Genomic DNA, 24843 nt, shown 5'->3' with positions numbered 1-24843 from the left:
TTTGTCTTCACCTGTGTCTAGCTTGTTCTCACTCTTCAAACTGTCTCTGTACAACTGCCCTGGTAAAACTGCACACTATCCTTTTTGTCTCTGCCCTTCTCTCTCTTAAGTAGCCTATATTTCCTCTCTGTTCTGAGAATTGGATATAACCTGTCAAATCTTTCTCTGATTCATCACTTTGTCTCTCTCTCTCTCTCAATTTGACATTTTCAAACATAAGTGTTTCTTTCTACAAACTAAATTTACCTCATTGTGTCTAAAGGTGTTTGCGAAGGGCATGTCTGTATTCCAGATAGAGGAATTAAAGATGTGTGCTAAGGGCATGTATGTATTATAGTCAGAGTAGCCATATTGCTGGAGTCAATCCTTCTACAAATAAATTTATAGAAATTGCCATATATAATAAAACTTTAATGTTCACAAAAAAGGCAGAGTGAAAATAATCAATTTAATAAATTAGAATTTATTCCCCCAAAATTAATATACAAATAATAAATGATCATAGACTTAAATATTGATAGGAATGGATGAATATGGACAAGTAACTATTTGTATCATACAAAGGCTTACCATAGAGAAAAATTTGAGAAAGGTTATAGATTTAAGAAAAGTAAAATTTACGATTAAACTTATTCTTAAAATTGTATAAATTATTTTCTGCTTAGTTTATTTATAACAAAAGAACAATATCAACTGTTAAGATCCCAGAAAATTGAATGTTTCCTTAAAGATCGTCTTTCTAGGCTCCTGTCTGCAAGAATATGGGAATATCATTAGAATTCTCATGTGCTTGTCCATGGGATAGATCTCAATTTGTGCCCGTTATTAATTGACCATTCCTTCTGTCTCTTCTCTTTGTGCATGTCTTGTAAGCAGTACACATTTGGGTGGAAGGTTTGTGGGTGAGTTACTGTCCTTATCCCTCTAGTAAAACTGTCCTCAGAGAGGTTCCATCCATCAGCCAAAAGAAATCGCCTCAGAGACCCAGAGCCAAACATTAGAAGGGGAATCTTTTGAAAGAGCTGGAGGAAGGGTTGAGGAAACAGAAGATGGAAAGGACTCCACAGGAAGACCAAGAGAGTCAACTAACCTGGACCCTTGGGGGCTCCCAGAGACCAAACCACCAACCAAACAATGATCATGGGCTGGTCCTAGGCCTCATGCACATAGGTAACAGATGTGCAACTTGGTCTTTAAGTGGATTTCCCAACAACTGGGGCAGGGACTGTACCTGAATCTGTTGCCTGCTTGTAGATTCCATTCCCCTAACTGGGCTGCTTTATCTGGTGTCTGTAGGAGAGAATGTGCCTAGTCTTTCATGCAGTGACTTGATATGCCAGGGCAGGCAACACCCAGAGAGTACTTCCCCTTCTCAAATGAGGAGGGGGAATGGAAGTGAAAGACTCCCGAAGGGAGACCCTCACTCAAGCACTCAAGCCCCGGGACAGCCGCGGACCCAAGAAGACACTGAGACCGTACTCAAAATGTAGAAGGCAAGATTTAATAGAACAACAGCAAGATAGCACATAGAACATAGACCAGAGCTCTGGGGTCGAAACTCATGCACCTAGTGGTGTAGAGGAGAATCGACGACCAGCCAAAAATTTTCACAGGCTTATATAGTAAAACTCAAGGGGGGAAGAGCTGGGCAGGGAAAGTACAAGTTTACATCACTAGGGGGTTCTGCCAAGGGACAAGGGGTTCTGCCAAGGGAATCTACGTAACTAAGGGGTCATGTCCTATCATTTGGCAATGTACCCGGTTCATTTTGAGGTTGTTCCAGGAGGCCCTTATCTCAAAAATGTTCTTGGAACAGTTTTTAGTTGGGAGGGTTCAAACTCTAGGATGAGGAGTTCAGGAATGCATTCTGGGATGAAGAGTTCAGGAGTGTTCCGGGAACAATCTCTAGATGGGAGGGGTCGGGCTCTGGGGTGAAGAAGAGTTCAGTAAAAATTTTTATTCTTCATTCCCCACTTCTTCTAGGAGATAGCTCTAATCTTAGAGCGAGTTTTCAACCTCCTGAAGGACCCGATATTGTTGCCTTAGTACCATAACTTGGACTGCGTTTATCCTTTCTCTAATAAAAGCTACTAACTTATTAAGGATGCATGGGCCAAAAGTAAGCAAAAGCATAAGTGTAATTAAAGGTCCTGCTATAGTGGAGAGGAGAGTGGTGAGCCAAGGGGACTTATTAAACCAGCTTTCAAACCATCCTTGTTGGCTTTCTCTTTCTCTTTTACGTATATCTAGGCGTTCTCTAAGTTTAGCCATAGAATCTTTGATTACTCCTGAATGGTCAACATAAAAACAACATTCTTCTTTTAAGGCAGCACAGAGTCCTCCTTCTTTAAGGAATAATAAGTCTAATCCCCTTCTATTTTGCAGCACCACTTCGGACAGGGAAGTTAAATATTCTTCTAATTTGGTTATAGACTGTTCTATAGTTTTAAGATCAATATCCATAGCTGCACGTAGTTCTTCATAGTATTGGGGGGTCTTAATTAAGGCAGCGGTTCCTGTACCTACTCCAGCTGCTACTCCCAATCCTAATAGAACTGCCAAAGTTAAGGTAACGGGTTCTCTTTTCCAGCGGACCCGATGTTCAAATTTATCTAAAAAAGAGCTATCATCATGATACAAGAGTCTGGGAATAAGCTGAACCAAAATGCAGAAATCTTTGGAACTATTAAAAACAGACATAGACACACAAGGAGTGAGACCGGTATTGCAAGCCCACACTGTGTCTAGGGGAGGTACCAAATACTGACCACTTTTGCTAGACTGGATGTTCTGGGTCTGATTACAGAGGTGCCCTTTATCCTGAGGTACCCGGCCCAGACAAAGCCCTCTTCCTGAAACTGCTGCTAGAGTCAACTTTCTGTTTTCTCCCCAAAGGCATTGAGAATGATCTGAAGCAGTATTATAAGTCCTGATCTGAGTTATTCCTTCATAATAAGGGGGACTAGAGGCATAGCATAACCAGCATGATTGAGTCATATTAGGGTTAGTTCTATTCAGAACTAAAAAAGCTCCTTGGACTAGACTGACCAGACGGTCCTCTGTTCCTAGGGGCGGTGGGGAAGCCAAGGTAGGCTTTATGAGGAGAGTATTAGTTCCTAGGGAGGGTACCACTGTGTTGGGCTGTAGAGTTGGTGGAGCTGGTACAGTCGGGACCTTTGGGGGAGCCAGTACGACTGGGGGGCCCTGTTCTATAAGGACCTTGTTGGGCCCTACGAGTGTCACTGCCGGGTCTCTCACTGTCAGTCTGATCGTGAAAATGAACCCAGGATCTCTTAGTGGAATGTATACTCGCCAACCCCACCTATTTCCTTTAAGCCAACTTAGACGGTGTTGTTTTCCGTTCTCGGTGAACCTTATACGTAGGGGGTTGCAGTATTTATCTTTGCATGGTCCTGAGGGTGCTCTGTTTTTAAAAGCGCACCCACTCTCTTGATATTTATAGGGGTTTCTTTCTCCTTCGTTTGACTTATCATAGCCACTACCTCGTTTTACCGTGATTAGGTCCCATTTAGAGGAGGGCTTCCAGTAAGCATCCCCTGTCGTTTCACATGTCCATTTACCACAAAAGTAATCTGATGCCCCCCCCCGCATTCTTGTTGAAGCCTCTTGCTCTGACCCTGACCAGGGCAAACATAAAAATGTGCAGCTCTAAGATTAGCTCGGTAGAACTGCCTCGAACACCCATATGTGCTCCCTATCCCATTTGGGACACACCGCTCCTCAGGGGGTGGGTTGCTAAGATCAGTATGATCTGAGAGGTCCCAATTGGGGGATCCTGCCACTAACTTACAGACGTCAGGCGTGAGATCAGGCCACCAAGTCCAGAGGGGATGGACTGCAGTGGTTGCCCATACAATGTTTCCCTTTTCATTAAGCACCTCCCAGGACTGTTGAATTGGAGCATGAGGGTTAAGGTTCCCTAGGTCTAGAGTGGCGCCTGCGACGCAGACGAAGCTTAAGAGGATTGTCAGTGGCTGCCACTGTCCAATTGTCATCGTGGTTTTCTTCATCTTGGCTGGCGGTCCTCTTGACGTGGGAGGCGTGGATCCAGGAGGCGATTCCGTCAACTTTTACCGCAGTAGGGGTTGTCAGTAACACCAAATAGGGTCCCTTCCACCGTGGCTCAAGGCTGCAGGTTCGATGCCGCCTGACCAAGACTTTGTCTCCAACTCGGAACCCGTGGGGTACTGCGGTGGTCCCTGGGGTATAGGCTGCTTTCAGTTGGTCCCAAATCTGGGTCCTAATCACTTCTAGGGCCTTTAAATGAATAAGCAAAGAGGAGGGTAAGACAGGGTCAGAGTCGGAAACTAATGTTCCACCAGCTTCCATTAAGGGGGGAGGTCCTCCATACAGAACTTCAAAAGGAGTGAGCCCGAATCGACCAGGGGTGTTTCGGGCTTGGAAGAGCGCAAGAGGAAGGAGAGCCACCCAGTCTTTTCCGCCGGTCTCAATGGCTAATTTAGTCAAGGTCTCTTTTAAGGTCCTATTCATCCTCTCTACCTGTCCTGAGCTTTGAGGGTGGTAAGCACAGTGTAATTTCCAATCGATGCCCAACTGAGTGGCCAAGCCCTGACTTACCTGGGCAACAAAGGCTGGTCCATTGTCGGACCCGATTACCTTAGGGATTCCAAATCTTGGCAGGATTTCTTCAAGGATCTTCTTGGCCACAATCTGGGCAGTCTCTGTTTTAGTGGGAAATGCCTCAACCCATCCTGAAAAGGTGTCTACAAATACTAACAGATTCTTGTTACCATACATTCCAGGTTTAACTTCAGTAAAGTCTACCTCCCAATACACTCCAGGATGGTCTCCCCGTTGTCTCTTTCCAGGTTCTCTGTAGGCTTTAGTTGCATTAGTGAATGCACATGGTTTGCAGGAGTCTATAATCTTTTGAGCCACTGACTTCAGGTTGGGGACTTGGTATCGGGAATTTTTAATTAGTCTCATCATTTTTTCAACTCCCAGGTGGGTGAATTGGTGTAGTCCTTTCACAAATTTTATTCCTTCTTCGGGAGTTAATTCTATTTTCCCTTCAAAAAAATATGGGAAGGGATCTCTGGTCCACCATAGCTCTTTTATGTTATACCTCTCGTCCTCAGTGCTTTTGGGCGGATCACCTTTTTCAGTTAAGATCATGGCCCCTTGAGCAACTTGTTTTGCTACTGAGTCTGCCATTCGGTTGCCCCTGGCCACCAAGTCTTCTCCTCTTTGGTGGCTGGGGCAGTGGATGTTGGCTACCTTCTTAGGTGCATGTATGGCTTCCAACAGGGCCAGAATTTCTTCTTTGTTTTTAATATCTTTACCAGCCGAGGTCAATAGCCCTCACTGCCTGTAGATGGCCCCATGGATGTGTGTGGTAGCAAAAGCAAAGTGGCTGTCAGTGTAGATGTTAACGATCTTACCTTTAGCCTCTCGGAGGGCTTGTATAAGCGCTATAAGTTCAGCCTTTTGTGCCGACGTTCCTTCAGGCAAAGCGCTTGCCCAAATTACCTTTTTCCCGTCTACCACCACAGCTCCAGCCTTTCGCTTCCCCTCTATCAGGAAACTGCTGCCGTCCGTGTACCAACTGGGAGCTCCAGGCCAGGGTTGGTCAGTCAGGTCACTTCTGGTCCCAGTTTCTTCAGCGAGGATGTCCATACATTGATGTACTGGGACGGAATCATTTGTTAGAGGGAGAAGGATAGCTGGGTTGAGGATGGCAGGGGGCGCAAAGGTTACATGCTCATTTAGCAGCAGGCTCTGATAGTGTGTCATTCGGGCATTTGTCATCCATCTGTCAGGTGGCTGCCGCACGATACTTTCTAAGGCATGAGGGGCCACAACAGTCACCTGTTGTCCCATTGTCAATCTGTCAGCATCTTTGATCAACAGGGCTACTGCTGCAATAGCTTTCAGACATGTGGGTCATCCACTAGCAACAGGATCTAATTTTTTTGACAAATAGGCTACAGGTCTCTTCCAGGGTCCCAGTGCTTGTGTCAACACTCCCCTGGCTACACCCGCTCTCTCGTCCACATATAGGACGAAAGGCTTAGTCAAGTCTGGTAATGCTAGCGCGGGGGCAGTCATTAGAGAAGACTTGATAGCCTCAAAAGCTCTTTGGTGTTCTTCTTTCCACTCGAAAGGAACCCCTTCCTTAGTCAAAGGATATAGAGGTGCTGCTAGGGTTGCAAAGCCTGGAATCCAGAGTCTACAAAAGCCAGCAGTCCCCAGAAACTCACGTACCTGCCGTGGGGTAGTTGGCGATGGGATCATCATAACAGTCTTCTTCCGGGCCTCTGTGAGCCATCTTTTGCCCCCTCGGAGGGTATACCCCAGGTAGGTTACCTCAGTTTGACAGATTTGTGCCTTTTTAGCCGAAACTCGATACCCCAAGTCACTCAGTTCTGCGAGGAGCCTCTCAGTTCCCTGGTGACACAGCTCCTTCGAGGCCGCCGCGACCAAGAGATCATCCACATACTGTAGTAGGGTAAGCTGAGGGTTTCGAGCGCGAAAAGGTGCGAGATCCCGATGGAGGGCCTCGTCAAACAGGGTGGGGGAATTTTTGAACCCCTGTGGTAGCCTAGTCCAAGTTAGTTGACCAGTCTGTCCGCCCTTTGGGTCCCTCCATTCAAAAGCAAACAGGAGCTGACTCTTAGGGTGCAAACGCAGGCAAAAGAAGGCATCTTTTAAGTCCAGGACTGTATACCATGTTCTCTCAGGTGGGAGAGAGCTTAATAAATTGTACGGGTTCGGGACTGTGGGGTGAATGTCCAGGACCCTTTTGTTAACCTCCCAGAGGTCTTGTACCGGGCGATAGTCATTGGTCCCTGGTTTTCGAACCGGCAGAAGTGGTGTATTCCAGGGGGACTGACAGGCCACTAAAACTCCTTGGCCTAGCAACCTCTGGATATGAGGCAGGATGCCTTCTCTAGCTTCCTGGCTCATGGGGTATTGTTTTACCGAAATGGGGGTGGCATCAGCTTTAAGTTCTACCACAACCGGAGGCACTTGTTTAGCCAACCCCATTCCTGCTTGTTCTGCCCAGACATTGGGGAACGCAGTTAGCCAACCTGAAGAGACTGCATTTTTGGGTTGTTCTTCATGCAACCGGTACTCTTCCTCTGTGTTGAGGACAAGGCAGGCAACAGGGGCCTTTCCCCAGCTTACTTGTGGGCCTTCTGAAGTAAATTGGACTTGAGCCTTTAGTTTGGTTAGCAGATCGCGCCCCAAGAGGGGAGCAGGGCACTCAGGTATCACCAGAAAGGAGTGGGTCACTATATTCTTGTCTATCTGAAGAGCTCGTTTGGTCGTCCAGGGGTAAAATTTACTACCAGTGGCTCCAATTACCATGGTCTTTTTGGAGCCCAGCTTGCCTAGGGGGTTAGTGAGTACTGAATGCTCTGCTCCGGTGTCTATCAGGAAGTTGACAGGGGTCCCCTCCACGGACAAAGTTACCCTAGGCTCAGGGAGGGGGTCTGAGCCCCGACTTCCCTAATCATCTTCTAGGGTCAGGACCTTGGATCTCTCCCGCTTTTTAGGGCAATCTCTAGCCCAGTGTCCTTTCTCTTTGCAATAGGCGCATTGGTCTTTTTCCAGTGGTATCTTTCTGCCACCTGGCGGTTTCACTTCCCTGTTGCCCAGGAGCCCTATTTTACCTTTTCCTGACTGTCTATCATTCACAACTGCGGCCAAAATTTTACTCAGATTTCTCTCCTGACAGCGATCCCGTCTATTTTCCCTCTCCTCTATTTCTTTCTTCTCTCTCTCCTGCCTTTCTTCTTCTGTTTCCCTCTTATGATAGACTTTCTCTGCTTCTTTTACTAAATCTTGGAGCGTATGATCTTGGAGCCCCTCCAGCCTTTGCAGCTTTTTCTTAATGTCGGGAGCGGACTGACCAATGAAGGCCATGGCTACAGCGGCTCTCTGCCCCTCTGACAAGGGGTCAAAAGGGGTGTATCTCCTATATGCCTCCATTAGACGCTCAAGGAAGACTGAGGGTGGTTCAGTCTGCCCCTGCAAGACCTCTCTTACCTTAGCCAAATTGGTGGGCCGTCTAGCGGCTCCTCTGAGACCTGCCACTAGAGTCCGGAGATAGACAAGGAGGCGTCCCCTACCTTCCGCGGTGTTGTAGTCCCAGTTGGGGCGGTTCAAGGGAAAAGCCTCGTCCACGAGGTTAGGGAGGGCAGTGGGTGTGCCGTCCTCTCCCAGAACATTTTTTCTCGCCTCCATCAGGATTCTTTCTCTTTCTTCTGTGGTAAAAAGAACCTGCAAAAGCTGCTGACAATCATCCCAAGTGGGTTGATGGGAGAACATAAGTGACTCAAGGAGCCCAGTAAGTCCAGAGGGGTTCTCTGAGAAGGGAGGGTGGTTAGTTTTCCAATTGTATAAATCAGAAGAGGAAAAAGGCCAGTACTGTAAAGGAATGAGATCATTAGGTCCTGGTGCTGGCCCTCCTACATGTGCTCTGAGTGGCAAGGCAACTGTTGAGTCTGGCCCCCCTTCCTCCCCGGGGCTTCGGCCTCGGCGACTCCGAGTCCCCCCCGCCGGTCCCTGAGCCCCTCTCGCTACTGGTCCCTGTGGTGGGGCAGCTGCAGGTGGCTGTTGGGGCAAGGGGTAAGGGGGAGGTTGGGAGTCCATCCAGAGGAGGTCGTCAATCTCTGGATAGATCTTGGGGGGTGCTGATGGGCCGGACTTTCCAGCTGCATCAGACTGGGCAACCGCGACCATCAGCTTCGAAGAGTTTGGGGTCCAAGGCTTGACCCATGGAGGTGGGAATTGGACGAGATTCTGCCAGGTCACAATGTAGGGGATCTGATCAGGGTGACCCCCTTCCTCCTGAAAAACAATTCACCTGACGGCGGCGATTAGTGACAAGTCAAAAGCACCCTCAGGTGGCCAGCCCACTCCAAACGTTGGCCACTCGGAGGCGCAAAAGGTCTGCCACGGACCCTTTCTGACCTCCACCGACTGGTTGTGGGCTCTGACCCGCACCTCCTTCCAATGCTCCAGAGTCAGAGAAAGGGGAGTGGACACAGATTGTCCCATTTCTAGAAAAACAGTAGTCACAACAAGAGCGGACACGAGACTAAGACAAAAAAGAAACCAGAAACAGCGGCGACTCTGCGTCGACCACAAGCAACTCAAAGAATCAGATGGCCTCTCTAAGGCCGGCCGATTGAGACCCTCTGCACGAGGTGGGACTCGAACCCACGATCCCGTGACCAAACGCGAGGTGGGACTCGAACCCACGGTCACGCAACAAGGCGCGAGGTGGGACTCAAACCCACGATCTCGCAACAAAATGCGAGGTGGGACTCGAACCCACGATCTCGCAACTGGGCACGAGGTGGGACTCAAACCCACGATCTCGCAACCCCAAATGGTCTCTTGGCCTCCAAAGGGGTCCACCAGGCGTCCCTGGTCCTCCCCTGTTCCTCCTGGGACGTCTCCCAGGGTGAACGGACGGTGGACACCTGGACACGTCTATCCTTATCCACCCCGCGTTCCCTCTCGGAGCGCGGTCTCACTGAGCGTCCGCAAAACCGAAACTGCGATCGCATCAAACTTAGAAACAGAACACAGATATCAGACCAAAACAGAACAAAGAATCTTACCTCTAAGTGGGTCTAGGACCTCTGGGTGGTCGCACTGATTCCCGGCCAATGCACCAAAATGAAAGACTCCCGAAGGGAGACCCTCACTCAAGCACTCAAGCCCCGGGACAGCCGCGGACCCAAGAAGACACTGAGACCGTACTCAAAATGTAGAAGGCAAGATTTAATAGAACAACAGCAAGATAGCACATAGAACATAGACCAGAGCTCTGGGGTCGAAACTCATGCACCTAGTGGTGTAGAGGAGAATCGATGACCAGCCAAAAATTTTCACAGGCTTATATAGTAAAACTCAAGGGGGGAAGAGCTGGGCAGGGAAAGTACAAGTTTACATCACTAGGGGGTTCTGCCAAGGGACAAGGGGTTCTGCCAAGGGAATCTACGTAACTAAGGGGTCATGTCCTATCATTTGGCAATGTACCCGGTTCATTTTGAGGTTGTTCCAGGAGGCCCTTATCTCAAAAATGTTCTTGGAACAGTTTTTAGTTGGGAGGGTTCGAACTCTAGGGTGAGGAGTTCAGGAATGCATTCTGGGGTGAAGAGTTCAGGAGTGTTCCGGGAACAATCTCTAGATGGGAGGGGTCGGGCTCTGGGGTGAAGAAGAGTTCAGTAAAAATTTTTATTCTTCAGAAGGAGGATGTGCGTGAGGGGGTACTTGGAGGAGAGAGGAGGCTGATATTGGGATGTAAAATGAATGAATAAATACAATTTTTAAAATGATTGTCTTTCTAAGAATAGTGGAGGGAAAACTCCATGGAATCTATGCACATGGCTTTAGCAAAGACTCCTAATAATAGGGAATAAGAAGCCTGAACATTTCTTATGACCAGGTAAGACTTCTAGGGATGGGACTGGGACATTAAACTAGCCACACTTGGCATATATTGTCTTCTATCAATATTTGACATTTGTTTATTTATCTGTTGAATTCATCCACTGGTCTATGTCCCTCATTATGTGCATTTTGCTTATCACCTTTTTAATCACTCTAATGAAACAAAAATACTGAATCAGTACTCTCAGTGTCAGCACAAGGGGTGTCTCTTACCTTGTGTATATCACATATTATTGACATGTAAAGTGTAATATCCCACCAGATATTTGTTGAATGTGTAAGTCAATGGTTTTAGGTTTTCCTTGATCACAACATTGAACCTACTTTTATGGGTTTATTTTCCACCTCAGATCCTAAGCATAATTTCCATTTAGATTGTTTGATTATTTCTTTTGAGATGTTGGTTTTCCTGTTGTGTTTTTAAAGTTCTCCATGTTGCTGTAGTATAAATATAGTGGAAATATAAATATTTATACTGTAGTATAAGTATGTGACTTGCAAATATTTTCTCATATTCTGGGACTTGTGTATTTCTTGTTCTGGCTGTGTTTTATAGGAAACAGAAGTTCTTAAATTCGACCAAACAGGTTGATCTCTTTCTTCTGTCAGTTTTGCTTTCTGTGCTTTTTCTAAGTCCTTTCCTCCTCCAAAATGCAAATGATTCGTATCAAATTTTCACACAGGATTTACACTCTTAGGCTTATATTTGGTTTATCATCTGCTTTAGTTGACTTTTCCGAGGGTGTGAAGTATTCATTCTTATGTGGTTATACAGTTGTTTCATTAGCATTTTATTTAAAAATCACTTTCAAGTTTTTCTACAAATCTATCTTTGTCCTTTTGACAAAAAATAAAGTCTATATTTGGGGTTCTGTTTCCCTACCTTCTGTGCAATATTCAGCCACTTTCTATATCCTTGCTAGTATCAGGGTCTTTCTTGCTATAGCTTTGTTATATGTCTTGAAGTAAATTAGTTTTCTGATTTTTTTCTTAAGGCTTGTGTTGGTTTATTTTTTTTTGTTGATATTTCCAAATTTGCTGATTAGGTTTTGATTGTTTTGTATCAAATCTATATACTAATTTCAGTGGAAATGGAAGCCTTTCTATTCATGTAACCAAAATTTCTCTATGCTTAGGTTATTTTTTAAAATTTCACATTAATTTTACTGTCTTCATATTTTGTTCATTTTATGTAAGAGCACTTTAATTTAGGACTAACTTAGTGATATTGTTTATAATTTCAAAATGTACTTTTTTAATATTAATATATAAGAGGCCAATTATGTTGTAAGATTACTCATATATTCTTCAACTTGAGTTCAATTAGGATCATTTCAGAAGAATTTGTGGCTTTCTTAAAAATTACACTGTTCATAAATGCTGACAGGCTTGTGTTTCAACAAAGGCATTATTAATATTAACATACAGGCCTTATCACTGTTGTCACAGTGTGTCTTAATTTATCAATGCTCATTTTCTCATCTATTCCCTGAAAACTGTTTGTTTGTTTTTATTTTCTACTATGCATGTGTACAGATTTTACCTTGTTGTCTGCTCCTGAGTTATATCACACTGTGGGAGGCACAGAGGACCTTGTGCTCACAGATAAGCCCTAGGGGGAACAGCAATGGTAAACACACAGCTTTTCTCCTTGAAATGAAGGGATGAATAATTTGTTATCAGCCCAGAAGGCTAGAAACATATGCAGTTAATTGCCTTGTGAAGTTTTGCACTATCTGTTTGGATCCTTCTTGAGAACTTTTATCTTTGAACTTCTCAATCTATAATGCCCACCATTATGGAAGAAGTCAGATATACTTTACAAGGAATTTCAATGGAGTCATGCATTAAGTTTTATTGTGAACACAATAGTGAGTTAATTATCACCAGGAAGATTTACCCCAAATTGTGCTGTGGTTAAATACATCTAAAACAAAGTGCCTGGAATCAGACTCCCAAAGTTTGAATTAATAACAGCTTCTTTTTCATCAGGTTGAACCAAACCATCTTCTTGCTTCCCAGTTTAGCACATCCTGACTATGATAAAGATCGATGCCCTTAGAATAAGGCTCTCTCTTTGAAACTTATGTCTTTGGATATAAGCTTTGAATCAATTAGAAGACTACAGATTATAAGTATTACAGATACATTTGTAGGACATTGTCTTTTATAAGTTAAGTATAAAATATTACTTAATGTCATAATTTTTAGCTTTATAAAGAAAAATCTTCTTACATATTATATCCCTTATGATGGAAATTAATGGGCCACTAACTCTTATTTCATTATATTTCTTATCAAATTAAAAAATTAAATTCAGATAACTTTAATGTGATATATTGGTTCTAACTACTTCTCTAATATACTTTGTCATCATATTGTCCATAGCTAATCAGGAAGGAAGACAGATGTATTTTATTATTAATACAATCATTTTTTTACTGCTTTTTCAGTCACATCCCTTGTCTCTTGTTAAAATTTTATCCACCTTAAGTTTTACAATTATGAGAGTCTAATTATTAAAAGGCAATTTTTATTGCTCCTTTTCTTGTTATGAAATTTTGGGAGATACTGTGGTGTGCTCTTGCGAATTTCTACTTACTGGCTACTTTGACTAATTCAATTTTTATCATTAAATTTAATTGTAGGTTTTTTTTTTTCTGGAAACATTTGAATCACAATGGACCAGATGCAGTTGTCTTATTAGATGCTAAGACATCTCAATTGACAACTGTTCTTTCCATGTCTGTGAAGAATTGTGTTTGAACGGTAGTAGTGTAAACCTGCTTTCAAATAAAGTTTTCCATCTGCCTTCAGCATCTGTGCAGTTCTAGTTTGTCATTTTATTAGATTTCCCATTGTCAATCTACACATATAAGGGGTTAAATAAAATTTATCATTGTTCTTTCTGGCCAAACCAGACAGATCAGTCTTTTTTATTTTCCAAGATGTATTTTTGTTACTATTTTTAATTATGCGTTTGTGTGTGTGTGTTATGTTTATGTACTTGCAAGTGCATGCAGAGAGCAAAGGTGTCAGCTTCTCCTGGAGCTGGACATAAATGTGTTGTGGGGAACCAGGTGTGGGTGCTGGGTTCAGAATTTATATTCCTCTCAAGATCAGTGTGAGCTCTTGACAACTGAGTCATTTCTTCAGGCCAGTATTCTTTATTTTAATGAACTCATTTTTCTAACTGAAATGTTTACGAAAACATTTGTTTCAATGGATCTTTCATTTTTAATCCATTTATGGAACATAAAATGGACTGTATTTTCTTATAAATAGTATAACAGTATTCATAAAAGAAAATACAATTCACTTGAGAAAGCAGGAAATTCATCTGTATGTTTCAAAGAAATATCTTAACAAAATAATATTACCAAAAAACATCCTTTACATTTATGGTATCATCATTTAATTAACTTAAGAATGATGTTAATAGTGTTCCCCCTTTGTGTACATCATCCCTGACAGCAGGAAACACACATACAGCTTGCTTGTTCAGTATCACCTTTAGAATGCCTTACAGATAGATCTCCTCACAGTGATTCTCTTGCTATCAATTCCTTATATCTAAGCTTAACTCACTATCACCTGCTCAATCACATTTAGGTATTGATATTAACTCACAAGTACACCTTGGAAAAATCTTATATGTCCATTATATTAAACTAGTGATTTTGAAAGTTTAACTTTGATAACTAATTAATTAGGTTAGAAAATCTCCGGTAGACAGAATTCAGTTCTTGTAGCTTTTGATGTCAAAGTCTGACATATAATATGGTAAACCAAAGAATTAAAAATGAGAATTGTATTTATCCTTGTTATTTTTAACAAAATTAAAATATTTTCTCTTAGAATGGTGTACATAGGAACAAGGGACACAACTAAAGATTGATATTCTCAATGCAGATTTTTCTCTTATCATTAGTTTTTATTTTACTTTTAGATAGTCTATCATGGTAGAGAAGTCAAGGCAGCAGGAATGTGAAACAGATGGTCCCATTACCTCTGCAGTCATGGGAAAGCAGTGAATGCGTTATAGCTCATCTTTCCCTTGTGCATTCACTTGTGCATAGTCCAGGATTCTCTTGTAAGGAATGTTTATATTAAAATTAAGATTGATCTTCCCACCTCAACTAATGCAACCAAGACAGTCCCTCACAGATTTCACAGAGGCCTATCTCTCAGATACAAGTTAACAAGCAACACTAGCCATCACATATAGTGTTTGACCTGGAGTGGAAAGGCAAAACAGACAAGTAAAACATACACATACACATGAACACATATAAATACACTCAAATAATGGTGATTAAATTTTAAAGATGTTTATCAAACAACCTCACTAGATTTCTTTTTTATTTTCAGTTTCACATAAATAACACTATATCCTAAATATCATCCTTTAGCAACAATTCATTTTATACAAAGCATTGTTTAGTATGTTCTTGCTACTATATGACTTCTTAAATAATTTTTGTTTATTTCTGAAAGACCAGTAATAAAAAAGCATTAAGCAACATTCCATTAAAATAATTAATTCAACAAAAATAGTGGATGGCTGATGTCACAATAAATTTTGAAGACTTTACTGTCTTATTAATTTCTTCTATGAATGGAAATTCAGAATCTCTACTGATGGTCTTTTCATCAATATTTTATAAAATGAAAGTTTTGTGGATCATTTGAAAATACTAGATAGAATGAAGTAAGAAACACTGCAATTCCTGATAATGAGTTCTTTCATCTGAAATAACTGTTGTTATTATTGAAACAAAAATTACTATCTCTTTTTATTACAGACCATGGACAAAATGCAACTTGCAAACATAATTTCAAAAAGGCAATCTTAATAACAAAAGATTACAAAGGAAACAAAATAATAAGAAATGTGTGATGTGCAAATACTATAAGGAAAGAAAGCATACATATCTAGGCTCACACAGCAAATTAAACCTTTTGATTGTTTTAACTCTTAAGAAGTGTTATTTTAAATGGGAAAATTTGTCATCTGTATCTATTGATCTCCATAATTTCATATTGTTGCTTGAAGATTTCCTAAAGAAAGTACACTATAGTATTATCTATATGTATAAAAAAACACTCTTGATTGGTGCAGAGTCATCTGCATGGTCTACATGCTCCTCACTGAAAATGGCCAAGTAGTAATGGAACATCTGCAGAAAATATGGCATGTTCATATGTATGTACATATTTTTGAAGCGAATATTCTTTAAAATAAATATAACAAGAGAGACATAGGCTTATTTAATGTAAACTCACATTTAATTATATGTCAATATCTCAGCATTTCTATAGTATAGAATAGCTCTTTTTAATTTATAAAATAGAATGGATGCTGTTCTACTAACACTGTCCTCAGATGGTGATTTGTTGTGTTCAAAATAACTTTTATGAGAAACTGAACTCATATTGGTCACTGTTGTGCTCTTAACATTAAGTTACATCCTAGTACTTGTATTGCCATACATAAAATATTATTTCTAATTTCTATTTATTTTTATCTACATAACATCTAACATTAAAACTTTCCAATAAGTATTGTCAATCTTTTTTGTTCATTGATTAGAACATTATTATTTTTAAATGTGAAGCAGGAGAATATGTGTAGAAAGAGAATAATGACTAGGTACATCCCCAAGACTAAGTCCAAAGACTTTGAAGACATTACAAGAAAGACATTGGCTTAGTTAGTATTGCCATGGCTGTGAAGAGACACTGAACAAGCCAACTCTATCCATGCTAACATTTAATTAGAGCTGGATTAAAGTTTCAGAGGTTTAGCCCCTTATCATCATGAGAAGCACAGCAATTTATAGGAAGACATGGTGCTGGAGGAGCCTAGAGTTCTACATCTTGAATCACGCACAGCCAAGAGGAGACTGGTTTTGTTTTTGTTGTTGTTGTTGTTTGTTTTTTGTTTGTTTGTTTTCACACTGGGTATAGCTTGAGCATTTAAGACCACAAAGCCTAGCCTTCACAGTGACACACTTCCTCAACCAAAGCCACACCTTCTCCAGTAAGACAATATCTCCTTGTAGTGCCTCTTCCAAGGGGCCAAACATCAAACACATGATTCTTTTAGACTCAAACCTATTCAAATTATCACAGACATGTAGATAATCTGTAGTTAATGATGAAGCTTTTTCTTTATGTTCATAGACATAAAAATGTATCTCAATGTCTATAAGATAAATGTCTAGCAGTTGAAACTGTGAAAAAGTTTGTGATGCTTTAGACACAGAGAACACATGTTGATCAAAGAAGTGCTTAGACTATTTTCCAGAGAAATCATAGAACACAAACCATAGGAGAATGTGTATTGGTAGCATGTCCACTGAGCAGTATAATGAGATTTACCACAGTAAATAATAAAGATAGTGTTCAAAGAGTAAGAAAAAGGAGTCACATCTCTTTGGGCCCCTGGGATGTTAGGGAACGAGAAACAAACCTTAAAGTCTGCAAGCTTTCCATGTCATAGTCACTTGGTCTCTCATTCTTGACTGAGATTATTGTGCCTCTCTAATAAGTCCTACAACGGGAACAGAAACTTCTAGATACATCAAAGCCATAAAGAGCTTCATCATGCTTAACACTTGAATCTGTTTCTTGGTGAAGTTATTGCATCAATTTCAGAATTACAACCTGGATAGAAAGTTGGTATCTTTAAAATCTTGTCATGTTTTCTATATCTGGCAGACAGTTTTCACATTCAGTATTAGGGCAAAGAAAACACAAAAAAAGATTCTTGCTTGTTGGCAGACCTGGTTTCTCTTGGGTACTGTGCGAACATTGTGAAGTATTTCTTCTCCCAGTCTGACTAATACAGTCATAACAGATGTGGCACTCTCTCCCCACAGATGTCTTTATAACTGTTTCTGGTTTTATTTTTATCTTACCACAAAATGATATTTAAAGGGCAAGCAAAATACATTATTTCTATATAGGAAGAAACCAAAGATTCACTATTCTATTCAATATACTGCCTCATACATGCCTGAATTTTTACAACAACTATCATACATGAAGCCCTTAAAAAATGGGTTCTGCATAGAAAAATCAGGGCCTTATAGATCTATTTTCTGAAAGCTGAAAAACTTTTTATTTAAAAAACACAGATGTTCGATAGGATAAAAAAGTATCTCTGTGGATATTTTTACCAAGATTAAATGCTAGAAATTTTGAAATGCTTTCTACATTTTCACATGCCATGAAAGCCAATGTTGTACTTTTTCATTTTGATGTTGGTGGGAGTGTCTCACAGTATTTAGTATTTAGTATTGTAAAGAGAAAAGAACATTTACCCAACCAAAATTTTGTAAACCAAGCTGCTTCTTTGTTTCCATTTATTCTTCACCATTTTTTTAATCTGTGATACTCTTTTGAAAGTAAAAATTGGCAAGATGGACAGATAGATAATAAATACAAGATAGGTCTTAAATACAAGATAGATATTTATAGGTATCTATAAATAGATGACAGATAGATAGATAGATAGATGATAAATAGATAGATAGATAGATAGATAGATAGATAGATAGATAGATAGATGATAGATAGATGGATGAATATTGCAGTAAATTTCCAACCCAAATATGCCCCGGCAATGAAAACACAACTCAATTAATATGAATACATGCAGTTTCTCTAGGCTATTTTTTCTGCTCCACTTTTCTTCTTCTTCCTCTTCTGCATCCTCTCCCTTTTCCATTTTCTCCTTCTTCTTTTCTGCCACCTTCCAATAGACCTCCCCTTTATCTGTCCAATCATCACCTCTCCTTTAATTTACAAATTAAGGTAGGAAGCAGGTTTACAGGAAATCACCTGAGTGCTGACTCATTCCTTGTTTGCAACCCCTCACAGGAGAACGGAATTAACATCAAATATAATTAGCCCCAAGGCTACCCACAACATTTCCCCCTTTCTGTCCAGTTAAAAGACTATTTTATCTCAGATATAATTGAACATAACTAATACTATTTTGTCATTTTTAAAGTACAATGACCTAACACCCAGCCTATCATCTCTGTTAATTAAATAGAACCTCTGGCATCTATTCTTACTTTAAAAACTGTAGTTCTGTGCCTGGCTATGTCTTGGTTTTAGATTGAATGCCATCTGAAAACCATTCTCTCAAATCTGTTCCTCTTACAGTAAAAAGCCCGAGTTTACTAGGAGACTATGCAGTTTTTTAACCCCATCAGAAATCCAAGAACAACTGAAATTAACTGAAAATATATAGGAAGCCTAATACAGTTTCCAAAACATAGCCAGTGTATAGAGACCACTGATCACTTGGACAGTCCCTTACCTGGAGCATTGGTCTTCAGCCTACTGGCAAGGGTCATCTGACAGAATTAGAGAAACAGGAATATTAAGGACTAGCCTACTCTGTCTTGGCATAATCAAGCTGTCCTAACCTGTGGATGAGTGGATAGACAGACTGGCAGACAAACAAATGGATAGACAATAGGAAGACATAAAAATGATTGATAGATATATGTTAGGTAGGTAGGTAAGTAGGTAGGAAGGTGATAGATAGGTGGATAGATAGATAGATAGATAGATAGATAGATAGATAGATAGATAGTAGGATTTAATTTGGAACTTCATCCAAAAAGCATAAAATGAGTATCCAGGGAATGATGGAAGGTAGAAAAATGAAATGTCAATGTCAGAATCTGTTTCAAAGTTGTTTCCATAGTCAGCTTCACAAATCATGTAAGGGTCTCCTAAACACCTGTAAATGAGTGTTTTCACATAATGATCAGATCAGAAAATGTGGAGCTTGTTGCAAGGGCATTCCAAAATAAAAGTTACGCTTAAAAAACTGTGAGGTGATTTTCCTTCTGAGCCCAGTGGAGGCCTTTAAGGGCTCCAGAGTGCTCTCCATGCCACAGGACCTCGGGATCACCTTGGGATCACTGGTGAGTGGAACACAACATCAGCTCCATAGAATTGTGGAGGGTCTTGTGCCAGCAGGAACAGGGACAAAGGAACCATGCCGAACCAGAGGCTGGGATCCATTCAGGTCGGGGACAGCCCCGCCATCTTCTGCATGAACACGGCCTAGGGCATCTAGGGCACCAGTGGATTCTCCCTCAGGACCTCAGGACTTAGGCACAACCAAGACCTCCTGATCACCTGAGAGCATGTGGGTGATAGAAACAACAGAGCTTCTTGGTCAGGGTCCAATTGGGCCTTCATCCTCAGCCAGGAGATGGAGCTGAGACCCAGACTCCTGGACACATTCCTTATCAGAGGAGAGTCAGCCTACAGGGAGAGTTCTGACCCCAGAACTCAGGAGGAGGATCAGAGCTCCAGACTGCTGAACACCTGCCCTGAAGGAGGAGAGCTTGCTTGCAGAAAGTCCTCTGACCACTGGAACTCAGGAGAGAGTTGGACTCCCAGGAGTGTTGGCAGAGGCTAAACGAATCACAGGAGGATCAGGCTCCAACAAGAGACAGCTTGAACATTCACACCAGAGATTTCCAGATGGCAAAAGGCAAATATAAGAATCTTACTAACAGAAACCAAGAACACTGGGCATCATCAGAACCCAGTACGCCCACCACAACAAGTCCTGGATACCCCAACACACTTGAAAATCAAGACGCAGATTTACAATCTTATCTCATGATGGAGGTAGAAGATCTTAAGGAGGGCATTAATAACTCACTAAAAGAAATACAGGAGAACACTTCTAAACAGGTAGAAGACCTTAAAGAGGAAGCACAAAAATTCCTCAAGGAATTACAGGAGAATACTGCTAAACAAGTACAAGCCCTTAAAGAGGAAACACAAAAATCCCTCAAGGGATTACAGGAGAACATAGCTAAACAGGTAGAAGTCCTTAAAGAACTACAGGCAAACACTGCTAAACAGGTAGAAGAAACACAAAAAAATCCCTTAAAGAATTACAGGAAAACACAACCAAACAGGCACTGGAATTGAGCAAAAACCATCCAAGATCTAAAAATGGAAGTAGAAACAATGAAGAAAACCCAAAGGGAGACAACTCTGAAGACAAAAAAAAAAAAAAAAAAAAAAAAAAATCAGGAACCATAGATGTAAACATCAGCAACAAAATACAGGAGATGGAAGAGAGAATTTCAGGAGCAGAAGATTCCATAGGGACCTATTGACACAACATGGACACAGCAATCAAAGAAAATGCAAAATGCAAAAAAGATCCTAACTCAAAACATCCAGGAAATCCAGGACACAATGAGAAGACCAAACATAAGGATAATAGGAGTAGATGAGAGTGAAGATTTTTCAACTTAAAGAGCCAGCAAATATCTTCAACAAAATTATAGAAGAAAACTTCCCATACCTAAAAAAAGAGATGCTCATGAACATACAAGAAGCCTACAGAACTCCAAATAGACTGGACCAGAAAAGAAATTCCTCCCGACACATAATAATTGGAAGAACAAATGCACTAAATAAAGATAGAATATTAAAAGCAGTAAGGGAAAAGGCCAAGTAACATATAAAGGCAGGCCTATTAGAATTACAAAAGACTTCTCACCAGACTAGGAAAGTCAGAAGAGCCTGGACAGATGTTAAACAGACACTAAGAAAACACAAATGCCAACCCAGGCTACTATACCCAACAAAACACTCAATTACCATAGATGGAGAAACCAAAGTATTCCATGATAAAACCAAATTCACACAATATCTTTCCACGAATCCAGCCCTTCAATGGATAATAAAGGGAAAACACCAACACAAAGATGGAAACGACACCCTAGAAAAAGTAAGAAAGTAATCCTTTAACAAAACTAAAAGAAGACAGCCACAGAACAGATTTCCAACTTTAACCACAAAAAGGACAGGAAACCCCAATTACTTTTCTTTGCTTTCTCTTAACATCAATGGGCTCAATTCCCCAATAAAAAGACATAAACTAACAGAATGGCTACACAAACAGGACCGACCATTTTGCTGCATACAGGAAACCCACCTCATGGACAAAGACAGACACTACTTGAGAATAAAAGGATGAAAAACAATTTTCCAAGCAAATGGTTCAAAGAAACAAGCTGGAGTAGCCTTTCTAATATCCAGTAAAATTGACTTACAACCCAAAGTAATCAAAAAAGACAAGAGGGGCAATTCATACTCATCAAAGGTAAAATCTACTAAGATGAACTCTCAATTCTAAATATCTATACTCCAAATGCAAGAGCAGCCACATTCATTAAAGAAACTTTAGTAAAGCTCAAAGCACACAGTGCACTTCACACAATAATAATGGGAGATATCTATACCCCACTCTCACCAATGGACAGATCATGGAAACAGAAACTAAATAGAGACACATGGACATTAACAGAAATTATAAAACAAATGGATTTAACAGATATCTACAGAATATTTTATCCTAAAATAAAAGTATATACCTTCTTCTCAGCACCTCATGGTACCTCTTCCAAAACTGACCATATAATTGGTCACAAAACAGGCTTCAACAAATACAAAAAAAAATTGAAATTGTCCCATACATTCTATCAGATCACCACAGACTAAGGCCAATACTCAATAACACTATAATAGAAAGCCAACATTCATGTGGAAACTGAAAAACACTCTACTCAATGATAATTTTGTTAAGGAAGAAATAAAGAAAGAAATTAAAGACTTCTTAGAGTTTAATAAAAATGAAGCCACAACACACCGAAACTTATGAAACACAATGAATGAAGTCCTAAGAGGAAAACTCATAGCCCTGAGTGCCTCCAAAAAGAAAGTAGAGAGAGCATACACTAGCAGTCTGACAGCATACCTAGAAGCTCTATAACAAAAGGAAGCAAGTTCACCCAAGAGGAGCAGACAGCAGGAAATAATCAAACTTAGGGCTAAAATCAACCAAGTGGAAACAAAAAGAACTACTCAAAGAATCAACCAAACCAGGAGCTGGTTCTTTGAGATAATCAACAAGATAGATAAACCCTTAGCCAGACTCACTAGAGGGCACAGGGACAGTATATTAATTAACAAAATCAGAGCAATTTGACAACAAAAGAAGATCAAGGGGAATGAAATTGATAAGGAAGAAGTTAAAATATCACTGTTTGCAGATGATATGATAGTATATATAAGTGACCCTAAAAATTCCACCAGAGAACTCCTAAACCTGATAAACAGCTTCAGTGAAGTAGCTGAATATAAAACTAACTCAAACAAATCAGTGGCCTTTCTCTACACAAAGAATAAACAGGATGAGAAAGAAATTAGGGAAAGAACACCCTTCACAATAGTCACAAATAATATAAAATACCTTGTTGTGACTCTAACTAAAGAATTGAAAGATCTGTATGATAAGAACTTCAAGTCTCTGAAGAAAGAAATTGAAGAAGATCTCAGAAGATGGAAAGAACTCCCATGCTCATGGATTGGCAGGATCAATATAGTAAAAATGGCTATCCTGCTAAAAGAAATCTACAGTTTCAATGCAATCCCCATCAAAATGAAAACTGAATTCTTCAGTGAGTTAGAAGGGGCAATTTGCAAATTCATCTGGAATAACAAAAAACCTAGGAGAGCAAAAACTATTCTCAACAATAAAAGAACCTCTGGGGGAATCACCATGCCTGACCTACTGAGCATGCTGTACTACAGAGCAATTGTGATAAAAACTGCATGGTACTGGTACAGCGACAGACAGGGAGATCAGTGGAATAGAATTGAAGATCCAAATATGAACCCATACAACTATGGTCACTTAAATTTTGACAAGGGAGCTAAAACCATCCAGTGGAAAAAAGACAGCATTTTCAAAAAATGGTGCTAGCACAACAGGCAGTTATCATGTAGAAGAATGAGAATTGATCTATTCTTATCTGCTTGTACAAAGTTCACGTCTAAGTGGATCAAAGAATACATAAAACCAGACACTGAAATTTATAGAGGAGAAAGTGGGGAAAACCCTCAAAGATATGGACATAGGGGAAAAATTCCTAAACAGAACAGCAATGGCCAGTGCTGTAAGATCTAGAGCCGACAAATGGGACCTCATAAAATTGCAAAGCTTCTGTAGGGCAAATATGTACTGTCAATAAGACAAAAAGTCACCAAAAGATTGGGAAAGAATTTTTACCAATCCTAAATCTTATAAGGGACTAATGTCCAATACATACAAAGACCTCATGAAGCTAACATCAGAATTTCTAATAACCCCATTAAAACATGGGGTACCGAGGTAAACAAACAACTCTCAACTGAGGAATACCAAAGAGCTGAGAAGCACTTTTAAAAATGTTCAATATTCTTAATCATCAGGGAAATGCAAATCAAAACAACCCTGAGATTCCACCTCACACCAGTCAGAATGAATAAGATCAAAAATTCAGGTGACAGCAGATGCTGGTGAGGATGTGGGGAAAGAGGAACACTCCTCCATTGCTGGTGGGATTCCAAGCTGGTACAACCACTCTGGAAATCAGTCTGGTGGTTTCTCAGAAAACTGGACATAGTACTTCCACTAGATCTAGCAATACCTCTCCTGGGCATATACCCAGAAGAAGTTCCAACTGGTAATTAGAACACATGCTCCACTATATTCTTAGCAGCCCTATTTATAATAGCCAGAAGCTTGAAAGAACCCAGATGTCCCTCAACAGAGCAATGGATACAGAAAATGTGGTACATTTATACAATGGAGTACTACTCAGCTATTAAAAACAATGAATTTCTGAAATTGTTGGACAAATGGATGTATCTAGAGGATATCATCCTGAGTGAGGTAACCCAATCACAAAAGAAGTCACTTGATATGCACTCACTGATAAGTGGATATTAGCCCAGAAACAGTATAGGGAGATATAAGGTACAACTTGCAAAACACATGAAACTGAAGAAGAACGAAGACCAAAGTGTGGACACTTTGCCCCTTCTTAGAATTGGAAACAATCACCCATGGAAGGAATTACAGAATCAAAGTTTGGAGCTGAGACAAAAGGATGGACCATCTAGAGACTGCCATATCCAGGGATCCATGCCATAATTAGCCTCCAAACGATGACACCATTGCATACACTAGCAAGTGTTTGTTGCAAGGACCTTGATATAGCTGTCCCTTGTGAGACTAGGCCGGGGCCTAGCAAACACAGAAGTGGATGCTCACAGTCAGCTATTGGATGGATCACAGGGCCCCCAATGGAGGAGCTAGAGAAAGTATCCAAGGAGCTAAAGAGATCTGCAACCCTGTAGGTGGAACAACATTATGAACTAACCAGTACCCCGGAGCTCTTGACTCTAGCTGCATATGTATCAAAAGATGGCCTAGTTGGCCATCACTGGAAAGAGAGGCCCATTGGACAGGCAAACTTTATATGCCCCAGTACAGAGGAACGCCAG

At 40.7% G+C, this 24843-nt stretch overlaps 1 long non-coding RNA gene across 1 annotated transcript in view; it reads left to right on the top strand.

The window, feature by feature from the left end:
- Positions 1-10225: 10225 nt before the first annotated feature.
- Positions 10226-24843, top strand: part of Gm12381 (predicted gene 12381) — a 283817-nt gene continuing 269199 nt past the window's right edge. The window contains exon 1 of the long non-coding RNA NR_151606.1: positions 10226-10447. This is a non-coding gene — a long non-coding RNA (predicted gene 12381). The remainder of the gene's footprint in view (positions 10448-24843) is intronic.

Source organism: Mus musculus, chromosome 4 (assembly GCF_000001635.26).
Source record: "Mus musculus strain C57BL/6J chromosome 4, GRCm38.p6 C57BL/6J".
NCBI classification, from domain to species: Eukaryota; Metazoa; Chordata; class Mammalia; order Rodentia; family Muridae; genus Mus; species Mus musculus.
The sequence above is the reverse complement of the archived record's forward strand: the minus strand, read 5'-3'. Positions and strand labels throughout refer to the sequence as shown.